The sequence below is a fragment of the Chiloscyllium plagiosum genome, chromosome 8, assembly GCF_004010195.1.
Source record: "Chiloscyllium plagiosum isolate BGI_BamShark_2017 chromosome 8, ASM401019v2, whole genome shotgun sequence".
In the NCBI taxonomy this organism is placed as follows: domain Eukaryota; kingdom Metazoa; phylum Chordata; class Chondrichthyes; order Orectolobiformes; family Hemiscylliidae; genus Chiloscyllium; species Chiloscyllium plagiosum.
Window position 1 is genome coordinate 20,901,848 of NC_057717.1, and position 26,486 is coordinate 20,928,333.

A 26,486-nucleotide genomic window follows, 5' to 3' on the forward strand; every position below is an offset into this window, starting at 1 on the left:
TCATGGAATGTCTGTCAGTATTTCTCTTGCTCCATGGTAACTTTGCCAATATTTCAATTATTCTGTCTGGTGTGTGTCAGTATTTCAGTATGTCTTCAGGGATTGTATTAGTACTGCACTTGCTCTCATCAGTGGGTGAGTCAGTATTTCAGTGTGGATTGTGACTATAGGACAATGTTAACGTGTGCAGATACTAAATTTGGAAGAATTATAAAATGTGTGGAGGAGAATGTGGAACTCCAACAGGACAGTGAGACGTTGGTACAGTATTCAGGTTTATGGCAGATGAGGATCAATGCAGCTCAATGTGAGGTGATGGAAATTGGTAGGAAGGACGTTGAAAGACAATATAAAACAGACTGTACGGTTATAAAGGAGATGCAGGCGCAGAGGGCCCTAGGAATATATGAGCACAGATTATTGAAGATGCCAAGACAATTGGGGAGAGCAAAAAGGATCACAGATTAGCTTCAGTTTCTGAGCTGTTTATAGGAGGAGGTGTAGGAGGGACCCTTCATGCTCCCTTCCGGCGAGGTGGTGGAGACGATGTGCTGTGAGCCCACCCTCCTGCCCACCGAGTCCGTGGGGATTCCATTTGTACGAGCATAAAATAGAAGTGAGATGGCATAAGGGCCTCCGCTTCTATGTTGTGTGAGGTGGGGGAGTGGGAGGGGATCGAAATTGATAAAGTAAGAATTGTCCTTCACTGAAATTTACTCCTTACTCGTTCGGTCGGTCGTGGATATTTCAGAATCTCCACAGAGTCATCCCGGTCCCCTCAAGCTCGGTCCCCCCCACATAGCGGGGAGAGGGGGATGAGGGAACAGATGTAGGGCACTCCAACACCCGGCTTGGCCCTTTCTATCCTATTCCAGGCTGTTTGCACTGGAATGGGAGAAAGGGAGTGAGTGAGTGAGGGTGGGAGGGGGTTGCCCAGCTCATTGTGCTGGGTGTAGGTGGTAGGGGGGAAGTGGTGAGGTATCCGGAGCTAGTCAGTCCTCAGTGTTGTATCCATGCAGTATTATTAATGTGTGGGGTGCAGTGGACAGAGAGAGACGGACAGACAGACAGAGAGAGAGAAAGGTGCTGCATGCAGTAGTGAGTGTGGTAGAGCATGAGCCTTGTTCCGAGGTAGGTGCTATAACGGATATACAGTGAGGGTGAGGGAGCAGAAAGAATACGGCGACCCTTATTCTGGCAGAGCGGTGAAAGTTATTAATGCTTGTCCTGTATTACTGGATATTTCTTCAGACCACAAAAACTACACAAAAGCTGGCTGGAGAGCTAAGACCATCCTCACTAGGTCTGGTAGTGTGGCCCCCTCTGGGAAAAGAATGGTCCCCCTCTGTAGTGGCCCTGGCACCTGGACCTCCATTCTCCTGTCTTCAAACCGTGGTGTAATTGCCCCTTATCTGCCATGGTCGGGGGAAACTGTGCAAGGCAGATCCAAACTGAGAAAGCTGAACCGTGTGCCCATTGAAGTTTTAAGGATGGCACCAGTGCCAGGGATCACAGAATATCCAGGGGCATTCGGGCGATGGTGAGTAATTCTATCACGATGGGTGGGAGAATCGGACTGGCATTGAACGAGAGGGACACAATGTAGTGGGGTAGCTAGTTAATGAGGTGAGTTAGATAAAGTAGCACCAGGAAACTAGCTCAGCCTCGTGCGGACGGTCTCTCTGCCTCAAGCAATGAAAATAACACAGACAAATTATTGTTATATTCATCCTAGTGAGCAGAAGTCTCTGCTGACCCTACTCACAGTTGCGAAGCTGCGGAACAAATGCTCATTCAATTCTCTCCATCATCTGAACTCACACCAATATCGCGTTCACCCAGCATTCCTGAAAACACCCGGTCATGTTGCAGGATACTGTCGAAATGTCGACATTTCAGCATTCTGGAACCGCTGAGCACATCCTTCCATGACATTGTCTCTCAATCTCGCCCTCTGTATCTATACACAAATTCCTTCCTTTTTCTGTCATTTAAACTGATTACCCCACAATCTCTCTCTTGCAGAGATGTTCACAATCACAGCACCTCTTGTCATGGAACAATGGATATATGGATGTGTAAATGGAAGGGAGCTGTCAATTCCAGCATGGGCATTGATCGAATACAGTGTTACTGAGCAATGCTCTGGGGTGGTGGACACAGTTCTACACCCTGGTCACATCTCTCATCTGGATTTATAGATCAATGCTGTAGTCGGCATACCTTTCCACTCAGTTTAGATTATGGGTTGTATTGCACAGTACGCCAGTCCGGTCTGCATAGTGCTCCATACGGAACACGTCTCTTCGAGTTGATAGATCAATGCACTGCTGTCGTCGGCACAGTGTTCCACTCTGGGCCGATTGCAGGATTGTGTTCAGCAATCAACGAGCCTGATCTGCACAGTGTTCCATGCTGAACAGATATCTCCTCTGGATTTATGGTGTCTGGCCTGGTTCTGTGATGTGGATTCAGAATGTAATATAACTAATGATTTCACTTGATCTGGCAATACCTTTTTTTTGTCTCATACTTGTGATTGGACCTTCCAAATTCTGACTCATCTGGCCAGTCCCATTCTTCAGTCTCTCTCCATAGTTCGGCAACTTGTTATCCCATGAGTAATTGCCCAGTTATAATGTGAACAACTATCCTGTCTATTTCCCTGGCTTTTGGCATTGCTCACCCTGGAGCTTCCAGATTCACTGCGATCAACCTCAGTAAGTTCACTCCTCAGACTCAACGTTCCAGGGAACATAGCCACAGCCTGTTCTTCATGTAGCTCAACATCTCCCACCCCTGCCCCTACACAATCAACATACTTTTAAATATTTTCGGCACCCTTTCAAGTTGAGCAACATATTTCCTACAGCAGTGAGAATAGAATTACAGGCAGTATTACAGAACTGGATGAACCTAGAGTGCAGGCGAATGTGAGTATTGCAGATGCTGGAGATGAGAGTCGGGAATGTGGTGCTGGAAAAGCATAGCAGGTCAGGCAGAATCTGAGGAGCACTTGAACCGGCGTTTCGGGCAAAATCCCGATTGCTGATGTAGGGTTTCTGCTTAAAACATTTATTTTCTGCTCCTCGGATGCTGCCTGGCTTGCTGTGCTTTTCCAGCACCACACTCTGAACCCAGTATATATCACAGATGGCCTTCTTCTTCAAACACCGCAATTTCCCCTATCATATGGTCGATTATGCCATCCAGCGCATCTTATCCACTTGCCTCACCTCCACCCGCCAATCCCACCCCTCGAAACACAACAGGGAAAGTAAACTCCTGTTATTCACCTACCACATTCAAATCTCCATATACAAGGAATTATCCTTCCCCCATTTGTGTCACGTACAAACAGACCCCACGCCCAGGAATATATTCCCCTCCCGAACCCATGTGTGTTCCATAAAGAACAGTTTCGGCGCGACTCTCTTGTCAGGTCCACGTCACCCATCAACCAACCCTCCACTCCAAGCATTTTCCCCTCCTACTGCAGTAATTGTGAAACGTGCCCATCCACCTCCCTCCTCACCTACGTCCACATCCATTGGAGTTTTACCTGCACTTTCAAACATGTAATTTACGATATATTTTGCCCCGATGTTGTCTCCTTTATGTTGAGGAGACAGGACACCAACTTGCGGAGTACTTCAGAGAATATTTTTGCGACACCCGCACCAAACAGTCCCACCACCCCATGGCTGAACACTTTAACTCTTCCTCCCCCTTCGCCAAGGACATGCAGCTCCTGGGACACTTCCACCATCACACACTAACAAATGACTCTTGGAGGAAGAAAGCTTCATCTTCCACCTTGTGACTATGCAAAAACACGGGATCAATGTGGATTTCACGAGTTTCCATATTTCCCCTCCCACCACCTTATCCCAAATCCAACCTTCCAACTCAGCACGGCCCTGTTGACGTGTCCTACCTGTCTATCTTCCTGCCCAGCTATCCGCTCCACTTTCCACTCCGACATATCATCTTTATCCACACCTTCATCTACCTATCACATTTTCAGTTACCTTCCAATCCGACCCAGCCCCCGCCCATCTATCTCTCAGCCCCCTTGGGCCAAAAGCCTCATTCGTAATGAAGGGTTTACACACGAGATTTCGACTCTCCTACTCCTCGATGCTGTCTGAAAGGCTGTGCTTTTCCAGAACCACATTCTCGATTCAGATCGCCAGAACCTACTATCCTCACTTTTTCCCATGAGGTAGTGTATCCAGAATTTCCTTACCAGGCACAATATACAGCTAGTCTAATATTTTATCCCTATCTCCTTTTATAAACATAGTGGGACATGTACAGCCCTGCAGTGCTCTGGCAAAACTCCCACATTGAAGGACAAATAAAAACGGTTGAAAGATTTATATTCCATCCGTCAGTAATCCTCACCATTACATTCACACTGAGTACATATTCCCTTTGATTGGGGCATGAAATGTGATGCAAGGAATTGGTTGTCTGAGTCTGTTTGTTCAGTGACTGTGATTAACGCCAATCACCATGGATTGTAATTATTCCAGTGGGGGTTTCCATCTATTAATGATAAATGTTATCCGTTCAATATGTTTTCCCAAAGTATGAGTGGGAGCATCACCGACAGAACGAACAGGGATCAGAACATTGGACTGGAATGTTCCAACAATGGACAGGACTTTATCCTATTATTTTTTGTTTCTATCCTCATATTATGATGGTTTTACATTATCATGGCGGATCTATTATGCTCTTCGAATTATTCAATATTTTTATTATCCTCTCCTGTCTGTCGTTGATATCCCTGGTAAGTCCCACTCTCCAGTTTTTTTTTTGGTGTCAACCAGTCATGACAGCATTCCTGTTCTTTCGTGTAGTCTACATTTCTTGCCACTATTATTGTTCATGTTGGGACTCTGAATCCAGATATTCACTCTGAAGACCACTACTAACGGCATCAGTGGACTTGTTCTATTACTGTCTCCTTCCACGCTTCTGGCAGTGTTACTCATGGGTCTTTATGTCGACCTACTCACTTTCAGATGTTAACCATTGTCTCTGTGTCCTTGTTATTTAAATATTGGGAGTGTGGATGTCATTTTCCTCTATTATGCTTACAAATTCAATTTCCTTCATGGGACTCCATCCCATCCCTGGCCGATATTTTTATAAATTATTCATTCATTGTTGGGACTTGGGCATCGCTGGCTGGTCAGCATTGATATCCTATCCCTATTTGCCGTTGGAAATGTGGTGGTGAGTTGCCTTACTGAATCGCTGCAGTCCACTTGCTGTGGGTTAAACCACAATGCCAGTAGGGAGGGAATTACATGATTTTGACCCAACGACTTTGAGTGAGCAGTGGTACATTTCCAAGTTAGATTGGTGACTGGCTTGGAGGGGACCATGCAGGTAGTGTTTGAATCAGACGAATCACAACTTTGGTGATCCTTTTGTCCATGAGCTGGTTCCTGATACCATGCCCTGACCATTACTAATTTAACTACTCACTGATCCAGAATGTAATTCACTGGCTTAACTCGTCTGCTGTTTGAATCTTGAGCTGTGAAACACAGACTTAACGATGACAACAGTCTGTTGCTGACACTCTCGGGTTGAAACGTGAAGAAACAAACCTAATTCGAGCTCATATTAAAATCCCATCCATCTGGCATTCCTGTGCACGCTGATTCATAATGTTATTGAGTTTGGCAATGCCTTTATTTTAATATTTTGAAGCACTTTAACTCACCTATCCATGAAACGTCCCTCAGTCTCTCTGTGTCGATTATTCAAATCCCTGCCAGTGGTTCATATTTAATCTAGTTTCCTTCAAGTGTATTTTCTGTCAAACAATTGTTTGCGTAATCAACCACCCCAAACACGCACACCAAGACATACACACACAAACACACGCGCACGCAGACACACAGACACGTGCAGACATACATGCGTGCACACACATACCCCTTCCCTTTTACGGCTCCAATGTTTCCACTACACGACTATAATCTGATGTGTGTATCGTTCCTACACGATAGTAAAGGTTTGCTATACAGCCCATGCTGGGCAGATAGTCTAGTTTACTGAGAAATACACTAGCATCCTCTGCACAGCTCTCCGTGTTAGACTGTCATCTTCTAGCAGTTAACGTTGTCTGAAGTTCTTCTGTGAACTAGATTCAGAATTTGACTGAACAACCCATTTCAGCTGATCTGACAATACCTTTATTCAATGTTCTCATTCATGTCATTTTACTCTCAAAGGATTCACCTCTCCAGTTAGTCCCACTGCCCTGCCGTTTCCTCCATATTCCCACAACAGGTTATCGGGTAATTAACTACCTGTTTCTGTCTTTAATGTGAATCTCTCTGTCCCTCTGTATCTTTCCGTTGCCTTGGATTCAGGCTCCCTTGTATATCGAGTTCTGGCATTGCAAAACTCAGAAACAATGAAATGGTGTGTGTCCGGCTTCTGTTCAATTCCCGTTGTGTTCCTTGTATTGATTTATGGACGCAGTGAGTGTGTGTGTGTGTGTGTCACGCTGTTATTCACTTTCCGATGTGTCCCATGTGGTGTGCTATGGACAGTGGGGTGTGTGCTTGTTGCACTGTTGTTCACTTCCTGGCGTGTCCCATGTGCACTATGGACATGGGGGCGTGGGTATGCGTGTCTGGCTGTTGTTCGCTTCCCAGAGTGTCCCATGTGGTGATTTATGAACGGTGTGTGCGTGTGTGTGTGTGTGGCTGTTGTTCACTTCCCAGTGTGTCCCATGTGGTGTTTTATGGACGGGGTGTGTATGTGTAAGACTGTTGTTCACTTCCCGGTATGTCCCATGTGGTACTCCATGGACAGTGGGGTGTGTGTCGGACTGTTGTTCATTTGCATCTCTATCATATGAGGTATCTGGGAACTACCAGATGAACAAATCCATCTAAACTGCATATGAACTTGTGCTAGTAGCCTACAGACAGTGTTTCAGGAAACTCAAGAGGGTCCCTGGTTAAATGTACATTGAGTTTGAAAGAATCAAAGGAAGTAATTTTGCAAGGTGGGTAAGAGCATTAAAAATAGAGCATACCTATGACTTGCTTAAAGATATTCTTATTTCGAAGGGGTTCAAAAATTCACTTCCTACAATAGTGAGAACTTGTGTAGCAGAGCAGATCGTTACAATGGCAAGATTAGAAGCTGAAATGGCTGATGATTTTGAGTTTGTCCATAAATCAAAGTTTGGATTCCGTGAGAGATTGAGAAGAATATGTGAGATCATCATAAAACATACACCTGTGAGAGTATGGTTTACTGGGATAGGCCAGGTGCAACAGATAAAGAGGTTACAGCATTAAGAGGTACAGAAGCATGTAATTCTTTTATGCTGAGACACGACTAGATATGTCATCCAGAAGAACTATTGGAGAGATGAGAAGTGCCCCATTATGAAACGTGTGCTTGGAGTGTCCAGTGGAAACATCAACAGATTTATTCCACATTGGGAAGGAGGCCTTGAGCTTGGTGTTGGCTTTACAACATTTCAAAATTTACGTTGCCAATAACGTGTCTGAGACAAATCTATATATTGATCACAGGAAATTTCGAGGAAATTTCTGCAGGAAGCTTCTGGTCTGTTCAGATAAAGGTTATTAATGCAATCATTCAATTTAGAAGTTAGGCAGGTGGCAGTACAAGAAATCGCATTTGCTGACAATTTGTTGAGACTTACGTGAAGAAAGAGAGAGGCGTTTAGTAGCAGGAGTAAACTGACTGAAATGGAATGGATTTGTGAATGTTTGCATGCTTACTGTCAATGTCAAATGTATTTATTGTGGTCTACTAATAGAGTAAGGCTAATGGGTTAAAATGAAACCACTGTTGTGTATTGAAGGTTCATTTTGTCAAAGAGCCAACTCTCCTCGACCAGGTATCTCGTTTTGTTTTTTAGCTCAACATTCAGAAGCTGCTCGGGGTTCCAGAAGGGTTGGAACTTTCAATATATGATCCCCAGAAGCTATTGCCTCGGAAAACTCTCTTGAAGTTGCTTCCTCCTGAATTGGAGAACTGCATGTAAGATTCTGTGTTTGAATTTACCTTTTTGCCAAGGGCTATATTTATGGGATGCTCCTGTATTAGCACTGTTAATTAATAGAAAGCACTGTACCTTTTGTTTGCACAAGCGTTCCAGTAGAGAAGCTGTGCCAAATTGTTCTTTTCTTTGATTGTGTTTTAATTGGAACGTTTGAAAGGATTGCATTTTGCTTAACGTTGAGTAGGTTGCCCAGTTTTAACACATCTGGGACACACAGTTCACAACTATATTTTAAATAAGGAAAAGTTAGGGTTTATGCTGCCTGCTGAAAATATTTTGACGGAGTCTGGTCAGGTCCACAACTCTTGTAGTTGAGGGTTTTTTTTCTGACTCCTGTTGATGAAATGTTAGTGGAGAGGCTGGGGATGATTTGTTGGAGGTTATGCTCTGAGCTTCCGCAGACAATCAGGGAGACCTGACGATTTGGTGTCCCAGCTCGGGATGGAGCATGGGGAATGTAGCGACAGCATCTGGATCTGTAACATGAACGACAAATGGAGTTGAGGGTGCAGAGTGGGGGAGTTCTTAAACTACACAGTGAATGTGTGTGTGGGTAAAGGGATATGCTGTTTTCCAGGAACAACTTCCCAAGTTCCTCTTAAGCCAGGAGCAGAGTATGAGGGGATCCTGATTGAACACGATGGTGGTCACAGAACGGTATCACCTCCTTCAACATGACCTGCAGCTTCACACGGGGGCATCGTGCTGCCAGTGGCTGTTAGGGTCACAGTTTCATTCAGCTTCTATGATCTGAAACTTTCCAAACAGGAGTGAGTGACACATGCATCTTCTCCCAAAATCTCAGCATCAATGTCACCATTTGGTGACAGAGGATATACATTGTAGATGAGGTGAATGTTTTCTCTCTCAGCAGAGAGCTGCCGGGTGTATCCATGTTTTGTTAGTATAGCGTGTTTCCCGATGATGTACGTGGTCTCTGGGGTCCCTATATTAATGAGGAGAGGTAGAGGAACTGAAGGAACTCTAACTCCATTAGTGTTACAATGTGCCCATGCACAGGACATCATGTTGGCGAATACCCACAGTCCTGGCAGCAGCCACCGACTCTTCATGTAGGAGCAGTCAGTCATTCCCTTCGTCTTGGGGTCTCCATTCCGAAAGAAAGGATAGCCTCTCGGATAAAGGCTGTCCCCTTGATACACGGCTCCAAACACGCACCTCCTCACCATTCCACACTGCCAACCAACCACATCAAAATATCCCTTGTGTACTGAGAGCAATAGGACCACTGGGAATATCAGGGAGCAGACCATCAAGGAGATGAAGCAACACTTCCCATGTCCGAATGGGTTAGAGTGAACCCTCCAGAAAACACTGTATTTATATATTGTGCAATCCCTCTCCGTCGCATTAAAATACTGCCTTCCATTCTTCCTGAAAACATGGCAGGTTACACATTCCGTTATATTCCACTTGGCAAAATATTATTCATTTACTTTACCTGTCTATATCAATTTGCAGACTCTCCACATTCTCTTGATAACTTAATTCTTGCTTACCTTAGTGTCATCACCAAACTTAGTAGCAGTACATTTGTTTTATCGTTCTGATCATTGATATCAATTGTAGATAGTTGAGGACCCAGCACTGGTCACTGTGTGGCTCCAATCGTTACGTTCTGTCAGACTGATTAAGACTGATTTATCCGGAGTGCCTGTTTCCTGTTTAATACCAGTCCACCTGTGGAGCATGGTCGAAGGGCAGAATAAGAACGAGGAACAATCCAGCCCCTCGAGCCTTTGAATAATATCATGGCGGATGTCATTGCCGCCTCATTCCCATTTTCCTGCCTATTCTCCATATCTATTCATTTACTCAGTGTCCCAGCATCCCCTCCACACTGGGGCAGTGAATTACACAGATTCATATCCCTTTGAGAGAAGTAAGTTCTCTTCACCCTTGTTTTAAATCTGCTCTGCCTAATCCTAAAACCATGATCTCTTGTTCTAGTTTGCCCCAGATGAGGAAATATCCACTCCATACCGACATTGTCAGTCACCTTTAACATCCTCCAGACTTCAATGAGCTCTCATCTCATTCTTCTAATCACAGAGTGTATCGGGCTGAACTGCTCAAACTCTCTTCAAAAGACAAATTCATCTCTGGAATCAATCTAATGAACGTCCTTGTAACTACATCGCTCCTGCAATCAGGACAACAAGCCTGAACACAGTACGTCAGTTACAGTCTCCCGAATACCTTGCAGATTTGCACTAATTCTTCCCTCCCCTCATACTCTGTTCATTTACAAGGGCGTGTTGAAATTGCACTTGCCTTTCTCATTCCCTGCTGTACTTGCATGTGAGTTTTCTGTGGTCTGCACACCCAGATGCCTCTGCACGTAAGCACACTGAAGTTACTCTCCATTTCCATGACATGTTTGATTCCTCTGATCAAAATGGTTAATCCCATATTATCCAGCCTGTTCATGTCCATTTGTAAATTTTCATTACATCAACCTACTTTTTCACTTGTTTTAGTATCAGCTGAAAATGTGGCTGAGACATTTTCTCTCCTCTCGCCCAAGTAATACAGTGGATGGTAACTTGTCGGGTCATGTGGTCTGAACTCTATGGAACCCCAAAGGTTGACAACCATTAACGAAATAACTATTCCATCTCTCTGCATTTTGTTGGCCCACCATCCCTCTTTACAGGCGAATAAACTCCTCCCAAACCCATGACGTCTTATCTGAGAAGATCCCTTCTCAATGTCCGGGTACTTTACTTCTCCAGAATCCCTATTGGCTATAATGTTTGACACATCTATTAAAGTATGCTGAATCTGATGTATTCTGGTTTTACTTTGCAAATCCCCTGTTGTTAATCAATTAATAAAGGATTCTCACAATTTCCCTTAATTCCCAACTGTTTTCTCATAGCCATTTATTGACAAGTGAAGATGATTATCCTAATTCTTAATCTTCCTCGAACCTCTACGTTCCATTTCCCATGTTCCTGTGTAACAAGTACAAAGCTTTAAAGGTTATGCTCTAATCGCTATGTGGGAGGCATGAGTGGCTGAGTAGTCTAATTCAGTTCCTGGTTTACACATTCAATGGGCTGAACGTCCCCATGGTGCTCCTACATTATAGTCTTGATGGCCGGAATGTCCTGATTTACAGATTCAAAATCTGCTTCTCCTCCTCCTGATAATATGTCAGATGCCTGAGGGCTTGTGGAATCTTCCTGTTGCTGTATAAAATTTTGAGGGGCTGAACGCTCTGTTCATATTCCTTCATAACAGGCTCGAGATACTGAACAATCTCCTCCTACATCCCTGAAATTGGATCGAAGGGGTGATTTGTCTTCTTCTGTTCCCATACAACAGATACACGGGTGAATTACATCCACATTTCCATAACAAGGCTCAAATAATTTTATCTCCTTCTTTACTTATCGTGCTGAATGGCCTCCTGTTATTCTAGTGTACCAATTTCTTGCTGTTCCTGTGTTAGAGAGTTGAGGAGGTTAAATGGACTGATCCTGTTGCTGTATAACAGTATACTTGTGCCTCAAAGCCTAATCTGCGTGCCGTGTTGTAGTCCCGAGGAGCTGATTGACCTCTTTCCGTCACTGTATATCAGGCACCAGGGGTTGAATAACCTCGTCCTGTTTAGATTACTTTACAGTGTGGAAACAGGCCCTTCAGCCCAAAAGTCCACACCGACCCTCCGAAGCGCAAGCCACCCATACCCCTACATTTACCCTTACCTAACACTACAGACAATTTAGCATGGCCAATTCACCTGACCTACACATCTTTGGACTGTGGGAGGAAACCGGAGCACACCCACGCAGACACGGGGGCAATATGCAAACTCCACACAGTCAGTCGCCTGAGGCGGGAATTGAACCCAGGTCTCTGGCGCTGTGAGGCAGCAGTGCTAACTACTGTGCCACCGTGCCGTGTTCTGGTGTAACAGAATCAAAGACATGAATAGCCTTTCGCTGTTCCTGTGTAGCAGGCTGGAGAAATGGTATTGACTGTGTAATTGGCTTCTGTTGCTGACTCGTTTAGGTGTTCTATGTAAAACTAAGATAATCTTTCATTCTTGTAAACTCTAATGCACATTGGATCAACCTGGTCATCCTTTCCTTCTACGTTAATGCCTTCATTGCAGGAATCAGTTGAACGTACAATCTCTGAGCTGCTTCTAATCTGACAATATCGTTTCTTCAGTGAGGAGACTATATCTGTACACACTACTCCAGATGTGATTTTATTGAGATCCTGTGCAGCCTCAGCAATACTTTACCAGCCTGCTGTAAAGTTCTGACCCAGTTTAAAGCAGTCTCAGCTCTCTGGGGGAATGCATAGCATTGTTGAAAGATTATTGTCTTTCTCTGCTCCACCAGCATAATGGGAGATCTGGTGAAAATGTCTTGAGAAGAATGAATAACCTGACGACATTATTTCGACGTCCAAATAGGTTCACCAAATATCACACCTGAATGTACCATTAGTCTGCCCAGAGGCCACATCACTCAGATTCCACATAATTTGGTAAGGTGAAGCTCAGAAACAACAAAGAGAAGGAAAGATTGATGGGAGTTATATATGAAAGTGAAAGTTGCAATACAAATGTTGGATATGTTATAAAACAGGAAATTGGATACCCAGGTTTGTGGGTACCACAGTAATAATGAACAGTTTCAAGTTACATCAAAATTGTGTTAACCCACGTGAATAATAATGCTGGGAAAATAGATTTCATGAGCGTATTTGAGATGGTTTCCTTTCACAGTATGTTGAGCACTGAGGTAGAGGTCAGGATGTTTCGAAATTGATGTTATGAGATTAGAAGATGTAATTGAAAATCCTGCTGCGAAGGAGGTTTCGCGAATAGTAATTATAACAGATTGAATTTTACATGGCGTCTGAATACAAAACAGTTGTTTTTGAAATTGTAGTTGTAAATCTGAGTTATGCAACTCTTCGAAAGTATCGGGCGCAAATTAGCTTCAGTGAATTGGAGAAGTACATGAAAAAGATTTTCTGGAAGACAGGCAATGGTTGTTGTTTAAATAAACAACTTAAAATGTACAATATACACATGTCCACCACAGTTCAAACAGCAAAGGGGTAAGGTGACATAACAATAGTTAACAAAAGAAGTTAAAGACCGCATTAGATCAAAGGAAGCAGCTCAGAAAAATGCCAGATATTATTGTAAGCCAAGGATTCAGAGAAATTTGAGGATCAATGAACTCATAAGGAAATTTAAGAAATGAAAACAAATAATGAAAAATAAACGCTTCTCTCGATAATTGATGGGAAGGTGAAGGCAAGGACACGTGTGGAAGAGGTTTTTGAAATTGTAGTTGTAAATCTGAGTTATGCAACTCTTCGAAAGTATCGGGCGCAAATTAGCTTCAGTGAATTGGAGAAGTACATGAAAAAGATTTTCTGGAAGACAGGCAATGGTTGTTGTTTAAATAAACAACTTAAAATGTACAATATACACATGTCCACCACAGTTCAAACAGCAAAGGTGTAAGGTGACATAACAATAGTTAACAAAAGAAGTTAAAGACTGCATTAGATCAAAGGAAGCAGCTCAGAAAAATGCCCGATATTATTGTAAGCCAAGGATTCAGAGACATTTGAGGATCAATGAACTCATAAGGAAATTTAAGAAATGAAAACAAATAATGAAAAATAAGGATGACTAAACGCTTCTCTCGATAATTGATGGGAAGGTGAAGGCAAGGACACGTGTGGAAGAGGAATATCCACACAAGATAATTTCTTGCAAGAATTCGGAAATTACAGAGAAACTAAACAGTTACTTTCATGTCTATCTTAATAGAGGCAAGATTAACTGATGGAGAAACTCAGTTTGTGTTCTCCAGTGATTGCAAAATGAAAAGAGAACGCAGTGAAGCTTAGAAAATTCACACGGAGAGATGGACTGAGATGGGGCATAGAGAAGGTAAGATTAGGAAGAGTTCCAAGATGTTCTCCCCCTACATCAATCAGAACAGAATAACCAGGAAACAACTAGGGCCCATGAGAGACCAAGGGAGCACTCTGCATGTGAAGCTGGAGAATATTGATAGACTGTTACATGAGAACTCCATATCTGTTTTACTTGGGAGAAGGAGGATGCAGGGACAGAATTCAAGAAAATGGATTGGGAAGCTCTTGAACAGACTGATATAATTTACTAGCAGGTATTAGAGGCTTTGGCTGTTGTAAAATTAGACTGATTGCCGGGCCTGGATGAGTTGCATCACAGGCTGCTGTTGGAGACAAAGGACGAAACGCCCTGACTCAATTTTTTAAGTCGAATCTGGCCATAGGGAAGTTGGAGTTGCCAGATGATTGGAGGACAATTAATGTGGTCCCACTTTACAGGAAGGATGGTGGAAATAGACCGGAGAACTGTGCATGGGAGAACTGTATTCGATCAGTGTTAGGCAGTGTTCGTGTTGGAGAAAATAGGAAAAGAGAAAATTGACCTCTACTTAGAGAAGCAAAGTTTGATCAAGGATAATCAGCATGACATCATCAGAGAGAAGTCAAGACAACCGAATGCTATTGTATATTTCCGAGCGTGTTGTTTATATAGTTTTTCAACAAGTAACTTGACAAAGCCCCAAATGGGAAACTTATTTTTAAAAAAGTCCTGATATCAAGGATAGCTTCGTGAGTTACATCAAATATTGTCTTCTTGGCAGGACACAGAGGGTGATAGAGGAAGTCTGTTTGTGTGACTGGAGACCAGTGGCCCCTGGTGTACTCCATGTGTCAGTGCTGTGTCCCTTATCATTTGTGGCATTCATAAATGATCTAGATGTGAATGTGTAGGGGTGTGAGGGAGTGTGATAATTAAGATGTGTTTGACAAAAAGATTGGCCGGGTGGTTGGCAGGAAGGAAGAAGGTCTTATGTTATAGGAAGATACTTATGGAATGATCAGATAAACATGTGGTGATGAACTTTGGAAGACGGAACCAAAAATGTGGTTATACAATGAAAGGCAGCAGACTAGGCAACTCAGAGGACGCTTCTCCATAGGTCACTGAATGTGACTGCACAGGGTAATCGGTTAGGGAAAAAGTGAGGACTGTAGATGTTTGAGATCAGAATCAAGAAGTATAGTTCTGGAAAAGCACAGTCGGTCAGGCAACATCCAAGGAGCAGGAAAGTCGATGTTTTGAGCATAGGCTTTTCATCAGGAAGGATGGCCAAGATGGAGTATTGTGTGTAGTCGGAGCCATATTACAGGAAGGATGTCATTGTAGTGGATGGTTGCAGAGGAGATTCACCAGGATGCTCCTTGGAATTGAGCATATCACCTATGGAGTGAGGCTGGATAAGCTCTGGTTGTTTCCTTTGGAGCAGAAAGGCTGAGGAAGCGATGATTCGGAAGGATACGACTACGAGGGGGAGTTTGTGCAGAAAGAGTTTTGCTGAAGACGCAAGCATAGTGTGCAAAATCATTTTCTGTGGGATTGTGGCAAATATTTGGGTATGGTTACAGAATGAGACAGCTGGCAGGAAAAAGTGTGAAAAAGTTTGTTATTTTGATTTTATGACCAGGTGTATTTTCCCGGAGAAATACAATAAAATACATTGAAAAGCTTCCACTTGTTGCCACAAGTGGTGCCACTTTGAATAATTGAACAATAACAAAGGATACAGCTTGAAGAGATTTCAAGGGTCCCGAGCCAGCTCCTCACCATCAACCACCCCATGCAACCCAACCCCTCCATGACAGCTTCATCCCCATCTACACCTGACCCCAGCAACATTGAAGTTGCTGACCCTCAGGCTCCATCTTTGCCACCGGGGAGATACTCATACATCACTGGCTCGTTGCCCCCTGTGCCAGATCGTTCCAACGTCAGAGACATGTCTCTTACTATTGGGGCCCACCTCATCGATGTTGTCATGATACCATTCCACTATCTGCTTCATCACCACCATTGCAGGACGCAAAAACCAACAAGTCTCCAATCCTCACGCATCATTGTTTGCTGTTTGGCCCTATCTCATTTACGTTGCCTCTGCTGATGTAGCAGCTGCCAATTCCAGGTCATGCGCTTACTCTGAAAAAGTAAGCATAAACTCAATCTCCTCCGCACTGTGCCCAGCTTTATGTCCAAACCGTGGTTTCAGCTTGATGTCAGTAAGCCACAGAGAGAAAAACGTGGTGAAAAATAAGTAAGAGAAAGCAGATCAGAGTATACAAGCGCCAGCAAATTAACACTTGGACCAGAAACACTGGAATACAGGAATCATTTTATTGGAGACGCAGGCTCGTGGAGTATCTCAGGAATGTGTCCTTGCATCCCAGCTATTCGCAAACATCTCTAACATTTGATTGACAGAATCAATTGCAATATACCTCAGTCTGCTGAAGGAGAAATTCATTGAGGTGATTCTCGGCCACGATGAGAACGTGGGAGACTCACTGTGTTGAATAGCCTACGACTTTCCCGGTGTTTCTGTACAGTCTGTCGGAAAGCTCTGCAAATGCTGTCACAAGCTCTCAGATGTTACGAAGGAGGTCTCTGCCGGATCGACAGGCCCGTGTTTACCATTCCCTTTTCGAATGCAAAGGCTGGTGCCAGGTGTTCGTTCCGTCCGGTTTTGTCCTTTAAGAGCTCGGAGAAGTTTAATGCAATTGAGTGTCTTGCTTTGCTGTTTCAGAGACTATTGAAGAGTTTATCACATGTCTGCGTGTCTGGAGTCACTTTCAGGCCAGACCAGGAATGCATGGGCGATTCACTTTCTGAACCCTAACCCTAACCCACAGATAGTATATTGAGGTAACAAGAATCCAGAGAAAGTACATTCCTGTCAGGGTGACAGGGAAGGCAGGTAGGTAAAGGGAATGCTGAATGACTAAAGAAATTGAGGGTTTGGTTAAGAAAAAGAAGTAAGCATATGTCAGGTACAGACAGGATAGATCGAGTGAATCCTGAGAAGAGTATAAGTAAAGTAGGAATATACTTAAGAGGGAAATCAGGACGGAAAAACGGGGACATAAGACAGCTTTGGCAAATATAATTAAGGAGAATCCAAAGGGCTTTTATAAATACATGAAGGACAAAAGAGTAACTCGGGAGAGAATAAGGACCCTCAAAATCAGCAAGGCGGCCTTTGTATGGAGCCACAGAAAATGGGGTATATACTGAATGAATATTTTGCATCAGTATTTACTGTGGAAAAGGAAATGGAAGATATAGACTGTAGGGAAATCGATGGTGACATCTTGCAAAATGTCCGGATATACAGAGGAGGAAGTGCTGGATGTCTTGAAACGGTTAAAAGTGGATAACCCCCCAGGAACTGATCAGGTGTACCGATAACTCTGTTGGAAACGAGAAAAGTGATTGCTGGACCTCTTGCTGAGATATTTGTATTATCGATAGTCACAGCTGAGGTGGCGGAAGACTGGAGGTTGGCAAACGTGGTGCCACTGTTTAAGAAGGTTGGTAAAGACAAGTCAGGGAACGATAGACCGGTGAGCCTGACCTTGGTGTTGGGCAAGTTGTTGGAGGAAATCCTGAGGGAAAGGATGTCCATGTATTTGGAAAGGCAAGAACTGATTCGGGATCGTCAACATGGCTTTGTGCGTGGGAAATCATGTCTCCCAAACCTGATTGAGTTTTTTGAAGAAATAACAAAGAAGATTGATGAGGGCAGAGCAGTAGATGTGATGTATGTGGACTTTGGAACAGCGTTCGACAAGATTCCCCATGGGAGAATGATTAGCAAGGTTAGCTCTCATGGAATAAAGGGAGAACTAGCCATTTGAATACAGAACTGGCTCAGAGGTAGAAGAGAGAGGGTGGTGGTGGAGATTTTTTTTTTCAGACTGGAGGCCTGTGACCAGTGAAGTGCCACGAGGATCGGTGCTGGGCCCTCTACTTTTTGTCATTTACATAAATGATTTGGATGCGAGCATAAGAGGCACGGTTAGTACGATTGCTGATGACATCAACATTGCAGATGTAGTGGACAGCGAAGAGGATTACCTCAGATTACAACAGGATCTGGACCAGATGGGCGAATGGGCTGAGAAGTGGCAGATAGAGTATAATACAGATAAATGCGATGTGCTGCATTTTGGGAAAGCAAATCTTAGCAGGACTTCTACACTTCATGGTAAGGTCGTGGGGAGTGTTGCCGAACAAAGATACCTTGGAGTGCAGGTTCATGGCTCCTTGGATGTGGTGTCGCAGGTAGATAGGATAGTGAAGAAGGCGATTGGTATCCTTTCCTTTATTGGTCAGAGTATTGAGTACTGGAGTTGGGAGATCATGTTGCGGATGTAGAGGATATTGGTTAGGCCACTGTTGGAATATTGCGTGCGATTCTGGTCTCCTTCCTATCGGAAAGATGTTGTGAAACTTGAAAGGGTTCAGAAAAGATTTACAAGGAGGTTTCCAGGGTTAGAGCATTTGAGCTACAGGGAGAGGCCGAACAGGCTGGGGCTGTTTTCCCTGGAGTGTCGGAGGCTGAGCGGTGACCTTATAGAGGTTTACAAAATTATGAGGGTCATGGACAGGATAAATAGACAAAGCCTTTTCCCTGGGGTTACGGAGTCCATAACTAGAGGACATAGGTTTAGGGTGAGAGGGGAAAGATATAAATGAGACGTCAGGGGCAACTTGTTCACGCAGAGGGTGGCACTTGTATGGAATGAGCTGCCAAAGGATGTGGTGAAGGCTGGTACAATTGCAACATTTAAGAGGCATTTGGATGGGTATATGAATAGGAAGGGTTTGGACGGATATGGGCCGGGTGCTGGCAGGTGGGACTAGATTGGGCTGGGATATCTAATCGGCATGGATGGGTTGGACTGACGGTCTGTTTCTATGTTGTACACCTCTGTGACTCTATGAGTCTATGGCATTTACAATCTGACACCAGTTTTTCGATCTCGATATTTTATTAATTGTTATTCACTTCCACCAGCTGCCAGAGGTTTAGCCTGGACTGGATTAGTAATCCAGTGGCATTTCCATCTCCACATTGGCTTGTACCGCACGTCAGACTGAACAGTTTATTTCTGTGCTGCTTGACAACTCTGTCGAGAAGAACTCCCAATAATTTGGCTGGCGTGATGGAATTGAGGGTGTGATGTTGATCATACTATAGTTATTCTCCTCTTAAGGGACTTGTCATAGTTCAGAAATTTTCTGATAGTAATTGTCAGATTGATGTCAGAGTTGGAACTGGAATGGCTTGTTATACATTGCCTTTGTCGGATCTTCTGTGTGGGCCCCAGCTATGACTGTCTGTTTTTTGGCTACGTAGAACAGTCCACCTTCCGTAATTACACCGTCACCACTCCCCACCTCTTCCTCCTCTACATTGATGACTGCATTGTCGCGAGGAGGTTGAGCAATTCATCAACTTTACCAACACATTCCACCCTGACCTAAAATTTACTTGGACCATCTCTGAGACCTCCCTCCTCTTCCTGGACCTCTCCATCTCCATTCATGAAGACCGACTTGACACTGACATTTTTTACAAACGTACTGACACCCACAGCTACCTGGATTACACCTCTTCCCACCCTACCTCCTGCAAAAATTCCATCCCGTATTCCCAATTCCTCCGCCTCCGCCGTATCTGCTTCCAGAATGATCACTTCTACTGCAGAACACACCAGATGGCTTACCTCTTCAGAGACCGCAATTTTCCTTCCACATGGTTCAATATGCCCTCCAACGCATCTCGTCCACATTCCGGACCTCCGCCCACAGACGCCACCCCTTCAACCGTAACAAGGACAAAATGCCCCGGTGCTCACTTTCCACCCTACCAACCATTGCATACACCAGATCATTCGCCGACATTTCCGCCATCTCCAAATGGACACCACTAACAGGAAATATATTTCCCTCCCAGCCCCTTTCCGCCTTTCGCAAAGACGGTTCCCTCAGTGACAACCTGGTCAAGTCCACGCCCCCCTACAAGCCACCCTCCGGTCCTGGCACCTTCCCCTGCCACCGCAGAAATTGCAAAACCTGCGCCCACACCTCCTCCCTCACCTACATCGAAGGCCGTACAGGAGCCTTCCACATCCATCAACGTTTTACCTGCACATCCACCAACATCATTTATTGTATCCGTTGCTCCCGATGCGGTCTCCTCTCCATTGGGTAGATTGGACGCCTCCGAGCAGAGCCTTTTAGTGAGCATCTCTGGGACACCCGCACCAATCAACCGCACTGCCATCCCACTCTGCCAAGGACATGAAGGTCCTGGACCTCCTTCACCGCCGCTCCCTCTTTCCCCTCCCCCCACCTCATCCCAGTTCCAACCTTCCAGCTCAGCATTGTCCCCGTGACCTGTCCTACCGGCCTATCTTCTTTTCTACCTAACCACTCCACCCTCCCCCGACCTTCATCCCCTCCCCCACTCACCTGTTGTACTCTATGCTACTTTCTCCCCACCCGCACCCTCCTCTCATTTATCTCTCCACCCTTCAGCCACTCTGACTGTATTCCTGATGAAGGGCTTTTGCCAGAAACGTCGATTTTACTGATCATCGGATGCTGCCTGAACTGCTGTGCTCTACCAGCACTACTAATCCAGAATCAGATGTTACTTCCACTTAATGTAACCAGTCAAGTGCGGTAGCTTTATGGTTTGCCATCAATCTAAGGTGCACATGGTTCTGACCCTGGCATGTTTACCCAGACTCGTCACTGAAGCATTGATCAGCTTGTTGGTACTGATAGACTGAGGGATTACCCTGGGAAACAGATTATGTTTGAATATAATTTTGCTTCTGCTTATATTGTGGTCACAGCATTACATGGAATACACAGTTTGAGCTGCAATATCTCGAATAGTGTCCTGCTGCCTGTCCCCCAGTTCACACCAAGTCCCATTCACCCATCAGCAATTTGCTCAGTGACCTACTCTGATTTCTGATGTGATACACTTCCAATTTTATGTTCGCATTCTACTGAGGGGCTACCCGTGGTGTCACACTGACAATTTATCTCGTTCCTTAACACCGTTTAACATATTCATCTGAATCCTTTCCTTCAAGTATGTGCTACCTTCTGTGTTTAGAATGAACGCATTTCCCTCTACTTCTCTCCCTGTCGAATGGTAAGAGCTCTGTAGTATTAATGATGCCAGCCTTACGATATTTCAGAACTATGTGCATCTTGTGTTATCTTTCACTTCCCGGTAGATGGCGCTTCATGTTAAACAGGGCGTTTGAGCCACGTTGACATATGTCTTTGAAACGTGTTGAAAAGCAGAAATTGCTGGAGAAATTAAGGACGTTGGCAGTATCAGTGGAGTGAATGCAGAGTAAATAATTTGGGCCCAGTGACCATTCTTCAAGGCTCACAGTTCCTTTTTTTTGTTGTTCTGCTTTCGAATTTCCAGTATCCAGAATTATTTGTTTTATTGAAAATGTTTTTTGTTCATTTCTGGAGAAACACGGCTGATCTGGCAGTATCTGCAGAGACAGAGAACCAGAGTTAGCGTTTCAAGTCCAATGTGACTTTTCTTCAGAACAGAAAAGGATTGGAAAATAAGCTTCTTAACCCATTGACAGAGGTAGAGGAGGGGTGACAGGAAACAGACGGTGTGGAGGCGCAATGCCACTGAGGAATGGACTTTTGGTTGTGGTAAAAGACATTCAAATGGAAAATGAGTATAAGTTAGATTGTGAAGGGGGGAAATGGGTTCTTTAATCAAGTGCAAGACGAACAACTCACAGCAGGGCAAGTTCATTGTGAGACCAGGAAAAAGAATATGGCAGAAAGAATGTGTGAAAAATGGTGAACAGCCATAATGCGATCAAACTGTGGAAGCATGGGATTGAATTACAACTCCTTCAGGCTGCAAAGTGCCAACGTCTAAAGTGAGGTGTTATTCGAGGTTGAGTGTACATCACTGGAGCATTGCAACAGCCCAGAACTGAAATGTTAGCATGAGAACAATGTAGGTTAATGAAATGGGAAGCAATGAGAAGGTCAGGGTTATTCCAACAGACAGAGTATGAGTGTTCCTCAATGCAATCTGTGTTTGGTATCCCCAATGTACAGTAGACTGCATTGTGAGCAGCAATGACAGGAGACTGGATTGAAAGAGTACAAGTGAAGCACTGCTTCATCTGGAAGGTATGTATTGGGTTATTAAGAACTAACGAATGGGTCCACGATCTTTTGAAATGTTCAAATGTATTTCTTCTTGTATGTAAACTACTTTTTTCCACAAATTGGAGAGAGAAAGTACTATTAGTGCGGGAGACCTGAGTTTACAAACCTGGAGCTGGAAAGATATAGCAGACCAGATAGCAACAAAAGGCAATATTTTGAACTTGGACCTTTAGTCAGGACTGGTGGTGGGGAGGGGAGCCCAGAAATGGAGTGAAGGGATATGGAAGGGAGAACGGTAGGTATGATGGTGGTAGGTACATGCAGGTATGAGGTTACTGTGATTTTACAGTTGGAAAGTTGGAGCTGATAAGTGAGTGAGAAGATGGACAGATGGATCTGGTCAGGGAAAGGGACATAATCTAAGACTGTGGGTGGCAGTATTTTGAAGCTGCTTCAGTCAATATTGAGGCCATTGGGCTATCAGCTTCAAAGGTAAACTCTCAGTTGGTATTCCTCTGACAGTGCCGATAATATGTTGCTGGAAAAGCGCAGCAGGTCAGGCAGCATACAAAGAACAGGAGAATCGACGTTTCGGGCATAAGCCCTTCTTCAGGATGGGCATGTCGCTGGACGAGTCGGAGGGGAATTAAAATGAATGATATCTGGAAAGTCGGGTTGGTTGTTCCGTGTAGAGCACTGAAGCTCCACACAGAGTCTGATACCGGCCCACCGAGCTCATCTCCAACTCCCGATGTGGTCTCCTCTATGTCGTGCAGACCAAAGGAGGATTAGGCACATATTCATGGAGCATCTGCTGTCTGCGTGATTTAACCAACCAAACATTCCAGTTGCCATCCATTTCACTAATACCCCCCACCACTCAGCCCTCTCCGTGCTATGGGCAGCACGGTGGCAAAGTGGTTAGCACTCTGCCTTACAGCGCCAAAGACCCGGGTTCAATGCACGCCTCAGGCGACTGACTGCGTGGAGTTTGCACGTTCTCCCCATGTCTGCGTGGGTTTCCTCCGGGTGCTCCGGTTTCCTCCTACAGTCACAAAGATGTGCAGGTTAGGTGAATTGGCCATGCTAAATTGCCCGTAGTGTTAGTTAAGGGGTAAATGTAGGGGTATGGGATTTTGCGCTTCGGCGGGTCAGTGTAGACTTGTTGGGCCGAAGGGTCTGTTTCCACACTGTAATGTAATGTTAAAGTGCTCAACCGGCGTGAGGTCCATTCTTGGCCTCCCCCACTGTCAGAGTGAGGCCAAAAAGAAACTCGGGAACACAACCTGATGTTTCAGCTGGAGACCGTACAGATCTGTGGTCTCAATATTGACTTCGCTAGATTAAAATCTCTCCATCCGCAGCCTTATTCCATGTCCCGCCTTCCCTGACCTGATTAAGTTGGCCATTTTCTCATGTGCATATCCCTTACACCCTTCCCACTGACCAATCACAATATCCCCCGCCTTCATCACCCCTATCGCCTTCCCACGCCCCGCCCTCTATTTACTTCCCGGCTCCCATTCCCTCACCTCAATTCTGATGAAGAACTTCAACCTGAAATGTTGACTTTCCTATTCACCATATGAAGGTGATAAAGCACAGCAGGATGCTGTCTGACCTGCTGTGCTTTATCACCTTCATATGTATTCGCTACATAGTTGCACGTTGAGACCTTCGCAGCAACAGATTTTATTGAGCTATTTATGCATTTTTAAGTCTGTTTACTGACAAGTTTATCTTAACCTTCTCACTACTGCTATGAAGCAGTCTTTTGGTCACTAATACTCCTGTCTGCTTCGAACTGATTTCCTTTGTTTTAGCCGTACTTTCAAGTCTGCTGTTCGCAATGGCATTGTAAATATAACTCTTGTTATGCTGTAGCTTAAACACACCATTTCCCATATACTTCACAACTTCCTTGTTCTTATACTCCACACATCTATTCATAAACCCGAAGGTCCGTTAAGTCCTTCTATAATTTCCTGTCTTCTGTATCCCTCTCTCCTTAAGCAGGAAGGTTCCATTTACCAGCCCTCCCTCACTCCAAAGTTTCCTGAAAGATCACCAGCAATGCCTCCACAATCACCTTCGATATCTCTTTAGAACTACGGGGTGTTGTCCAACTGGTCTCGCTGATTGATCCAACGTGACCTTCCCCAGCAACTTCTCCTTACTGGTGGTCACTATACTCACCTCTATCCCCTGACTCTCTTGATGTTTTGGCATTTTGCTGGTGTCTTCCAGCGTGAGGACTGATGTAAAGTATCTATTCAATTCCTTTGCCATTCCATTGCTTCCCATAACTATTCAAGCCTCATTTTCCAACAGTCCTTTATTTGTTCTTTACTCTCTGCCTTCCTTGTTATGAATCTAAAAATCGCTTTCAATATTTTTTTACACGATTAAGAAGCGTAATATCATATTTCACCCTCTCCTCCTATTTGCCGTTATTAGTTATCCATGCTGGAATTTGCCGGCGTCGTAATCTTTTGAGTTCCCAGTAATCTTCACCACATTGTGTGATTTTATTTTGTTTTTATGCTCTCATTGAATTCGTTATCACTCACTGCTGCCTTGTCTTCTACTGAGAATCGTTCTTCTTTCTTGGGGTGAATTTCTGATGTGCTGTTCATTTATCTCCAGAAACTCCTGCCATTGCTACTTCACCATTTTCCCGTTCTCAGCTCCATCCAACTAACTCTGGCTAACTCTTCCTTCATGACTTTAAGTTACATTACTCAACTATAAGACATCATATCCAAAGTGAGGAATAGAATCAAACTGAAGGAGGGACATTTGAGACATGGGACAGGAAGAACGATTGGAAGGTTTATTAATTAGATCAAAAGAGAGAGCGAGAGAGATAGAGAGAGAGAATTTAGACGCAGAGATAAAACTGGAGAAGTCTACATAATTGATAGAAGCGGATGTACTTCAGTATTTCGTTTGACAATTCCTGTTGCTATGGTACTTTGTACAGTGTATGTGCAACAGATTAATATGTTGAAATGCTGAGTCTGATGCCAGAACTTTTATCTCCATCAATATGACTGGCACCGGCTGTTGACAGAACGCAGCACGGCCAATGTATATACTTCCCGTTAGAAAATTGATTAACTGAAATAAATGGATCACCAGAAGCAGGAAATTATAACATACATCCTGATAAGAATTAGCAATTAAGTCTGGAAATGCAAGAAAGTGGCAGGAGGCAGAGGATACATCGAGAGAAGGGGAAGATAACATCTCAGCTGAAAATTAAATAACATATTAACGTTTTATAAATTTTGTACATCGGATGCATAATTCTTGTTAACTATGTCTCTCTTGTTCATTCTGAATATGTTGCATTCGCATGAACAGGCTTGTATATCTACACAAACACACACACACAGCCACACGCACACAAACATAGACGCATATAAACACATACACACACACACACTCTGAGGAGAAACAAAAGTGTTCAAAACCATGATTACCCCATTTTGTCCTGAGCTGATTTCTATCTCAATATTCCGTCTACCACAAAACCTGTCCACTACCACCTTCACAATATCCTCAGTCTTCACTTCTGCCTCAATGCTGTGTGGAGTTTGTACATTCTCCCCGTGTCTGCGTGGGTTTTCTCCGGATGCTCCGGTTTCCTCCCTCAATCCAAAAAATGTGCAGTTTAGGTGATTTGAGAATGCTAAATTGCTCATAGTGTTAGGTGGTGGGGTAAATATAGGGGACTGGGTCTGGGTGGGTTACGCTTCTGCGGTTCGGTGTGGACTTGTTGGGCCGAAAGGCCTGTTTCCACACTGTAATATAATCTAAAAATCTAACGAATAAGAGGTATGAGAGTAAAACCCATCGAAATCGGCATTTCTTGTGTATGTTCAGGGCAGTTGTGCCCACAGGCAGACTTAATATTGGAAATTGTTGTGGTGGAGGCGAGTTCAGTGTGGTAAAAACGTCTCAATTGTCTCTGTGTCCTGATAATTATTCAGGCTTATCCTCGCTATTGTTCGTGCTCCTGGTGAGTTTATCTGTGCCCATTTACTAATTCTCTTTTACGTTGTCAATGTCATCGTTTTCTCTGTCATGAATATTTGGCAAAGATTCAAACTTTTGTCTTCGCTTTTAATCACATACTCCATTTCTTATCATAAATTTCACATCCTTCGCGTATAAATCTGAGGTGAAACAAAAGTGTTCATAACGATGATTACCCCATTTTGTCCCGAGCTGATTTCTTTCTCAATATTCCGTCTACCACAAAACCTGTCCACTACCACCTTCACAATA